Source organism: Eutrema salsugineum, unplaced genomic scaffold (genome assembly GCF_000478725.1).
Source record: "Eutrema salsugineum unplaced genomic scaffold, Eutsalg1_0 scaffold_8, whole genome shotgun sequence".
NCBI lineage: Eukaryota > Viridiplantae > Streptophyta > Magnoliopsida > Brassicales > Brassicaceae > Eutrema > Eutrema salsugineum.
In genome coordinates this window covers 6,093,685-6,097,228 of record NW_006256414.1, presented here as the reverse complement: position 1 = coordinate 6,097,228, position 3,544 = coordinate 6,093,685, and positions in this window count along the sequence as shown.

Here is a 3,544-nt window from a genome sequence, read left to right as displayed (position 1 = left end):
TTCCATTAACTAAAGATTTAACCGAATTTGAGGTTCTTCAGCTCTGGTCGATAACTAAGAGAAGTTGTTAAATTTTTTTGAATGTTTTGATGTTGAATGCTTGTATGGTGGTCGGTTTCACTCTTTCTTTTTGCGAACTTACTTAGAATATATTGACATTCTTTTTCTTTTGGATTTGCATTTGCATAGATCGCAAATTGCAGAGTTTGTTCATCCACCTGAGAAATTATTCTTTGATCAATCCTGTTATAGAAAGAAATGTTATGTCGACTCGATGTGCAAAATTAGTGACACAGTTAGCATCATAGAGGGAAAACTGAAGGAGAAGGCTATATGGTTTAAGGATCACCCGCTATTTCAACATATATTTCATATGCCTAGACAGAATAATCATAAGCTCATGAGACTGTGGGCTCTAGCACTTAGGACAGCTTATATCAAGGATGATGAATGTTAATTTATTGTCAATGGAATTCCCATTAGATATTCCATTCGGGAACATGCATTGTTAACTGGATTATGCTGCGATGAGCTCCCATCAGATTATGAGAAAAGCTTTGAAGACAAGCATTGTTTAAGTTTAAGTTTTGCTGAGAAGTACTTTCTAGACACGGATAAGATAGATATTGCAGACGTGGATGAGAAAATAATGTCAATGGAAGGGGACAATGAAGATATTTTGAAAATGGCAGTGCTTTTCTTCATAGGATCTGTCATTAAAAGAAAGAAGAAGGAAAATGAAGGTTTTTTGGACCCTTTCTTTCTTAAAATAGTGGACAATCTGAGTCTCTGTGAAAGATTTCCATGGGATACTCTGACATTATTTAACTACCTAAAGAATCTCGAAGACATGCTGAAAAAGCTCAAAGGCAAAGTACTGAATTCATGGAATTTCTCCTGCTTCATAACTCCTTTGAGGTAATTTTTGCGTTTGTTGTTTAACAATGTAGTTTTGAGAGTCTTAGAAGTATTTTTTTTCTTTCTTCATTGTAGATATTGGCTTTTAAAAGTATTCCATAGCTCAAGGGAGCATATCGAGCTGATGTAGAACAAGCAAAAAGTTCATGTCCAAGAATGTGCAAGAAGGAGTTTATTTAAACCAGTAAAAAGGGTTATCCATTGAAGAACATATATGAGGCAATTTGAACTGAGAAGGTTAGATTAACAGATTGTTGCTTTCACTTTTTGCCGTCAATGCATTCTCGTACCTGACTGATAAAAGTGCTGCAAAATATGCGCCACATAGTTTACGTCTCACTTACGATGATAATTAACCTCCTTGTTAATTCGTCGTAGAATCGTTTGTAAGTTTAGAACAAATTTACGATGAAATTTTTCCTTGTCGTAAATTTTATGTAAATGTATCTTAAATTTACGACGATTAGTAATCAACGTAATATTTCGTTGGAAATTGGTCTATTTCTTGTAGTGAGAAGATGCAGCAAAAAATGAATACAAGATCAGATTGAATGCTTCAGTTGATGCTTGTAGATATTTGCTACCACAAAGATTACCGTTTCAAGGTCATGATGAGTTGGTGGATTCAACTAACAAATGAAATTTTTTGGAGCTTGTGAAATATACTAGCTAGAAGAAAAAGAGATTGTAAGTAAAGTTGTGTTGGAGAATGCTCCCAAAAATAATCAGATGTGTCTCACAAAATTCAGACAGAGATAATTCATTGCTTTGCAGAGGAAGTTATTGAATCAGTTATTCAAGAAGTTGATTATGGTGAATTTTGTTTGTTAGTGGATGAATCTGCAGATGTTTCTGAGAAAGAGAAAATGACAGTGCTGTTTTGTTTTGTTGATAAGCATGGAATAGTTAAAGAAAGTTTTATTGGTCTTGTTCATATGAAAGAAACATTTTCTTTATCTCTCAAATGTGATGTTGATTCATTGTTTGCTAAACATGGATTGAGTATGAACAAGTTAAGAGGGCAGGGGTACAATGGAGCGAGTAATATGAAGGGTGAATTCAATGGGTTGAGAGCTCTAATTTTGAGAAAAAATAATTATGCCTATTATGTTTAATGTTTTGCTCACCAGTTTCAACTCGTTGTTATTGCAACATCTCAAAAATATTTTGGAGTTGGGGATTTCTTTGACATGATTGCTGTTTTGTTAAATGTTTTTGGAGCTTCTTATAAAAGAAATGATTCGAGAAAACCATCAAAAATGATCGAGGAAAAAACCAAGAATGGTGAAACTAAGATAGGATAAGAGTTGAATCATGAGGTGTTATTTTAAAAATCCGGTAAAACTCGTTGGGGATCTCACTATAAAACATTATTGCTGTTGGTTGATCTATTTCCTTCTGTCATTAAAGTGTTGGAGTATGTCAAAAGTGATGAGACTAATAGTATTAAAAGACGCCAAGCTAATGGTCTTCTCAAATACTTTTACACTTTTGATTTTGTGTTCTATTTACAGTTGATGCTGCTTCTTCTTGGACTCACAAATAATTTATCGAAAGCTTTACAAAGGAAATATCAAGATATTCTGAATGTTATGTCACTAGTGAAATCCCCCAAACAACAATTGTACAAGTTCAAGAATAATGGATGGAAATCTCTTATCAATAAAATTTTTTCTTTTTGTGAGAATTATAAGACAGAGCTGTTGGTTATGGAAGAATAATTCATTGATTCAAAGAAGCCAAGAATGAGAATGAACAAAACCAACTATGCAAAATATTACAAGGTGAAATGTTTTTGCACTGTATTGGATATGCAAATTCAAGAGTTTAATGATCATTTTGATGAGGTAAATACTGAATTACTTGGTTGCATTGAATTTTTGAGCCTCATTGATTCATTTCATGAGTTTGATCAGATTAAAGTTATGCGATAATCTGAGTTTTATCTAGAGGATTTTAGTCATGTTGAGCGAGTATCTCTTGAGATCAACTTGGTGTATACATCGACAATATCCAGGAAGATGAAATTTTTTATTATGGTGGAGACAAAGAAACTTCTTTCGCATCTTTTGGTTTACCGACTTTTGAAGCTAGTTTTGACTCTATAGTTGAAAGATGTTTTTCTGGGATGAAGATTGTGAAGATGTCTTACGAAATCGAATGAGTGATCAGTTTTTAAACGATTGTGTCGTTTTTTTTAGAAAGAATTGTTGGAGAAAGTGACAAATGAAGTAGTGATGAAAAGGTTCCAAAATATGGAGCCTCATAAAATAACTTTGTAGGTTTTTGTTTAACTTAAGATATTTTATATAAATTATTTTTGTTATTTATAATATTATGCCTCAAAAAAAATTCTAGATCTGCCACTGCTTTTGCTAAACATTTCATTTTAAGACTCTGGTGATCCTTTTATATGTTCTGGTAATTAATGTCAAGTGTTTGTTAATTCTCAATCTAAATTGTGTTTATATAAAATATCATGCATATTTTAAAAAAAATACTCAAATGGCCCAAATCTTTTGTATTTACCAAAATGCCCAAATTGTTTGATATTTACCAAAATCCCAATCTTTTTATATGTTCTGAAATATCACAAGTCTTTAAATATTTACCCAATGTTCCCATG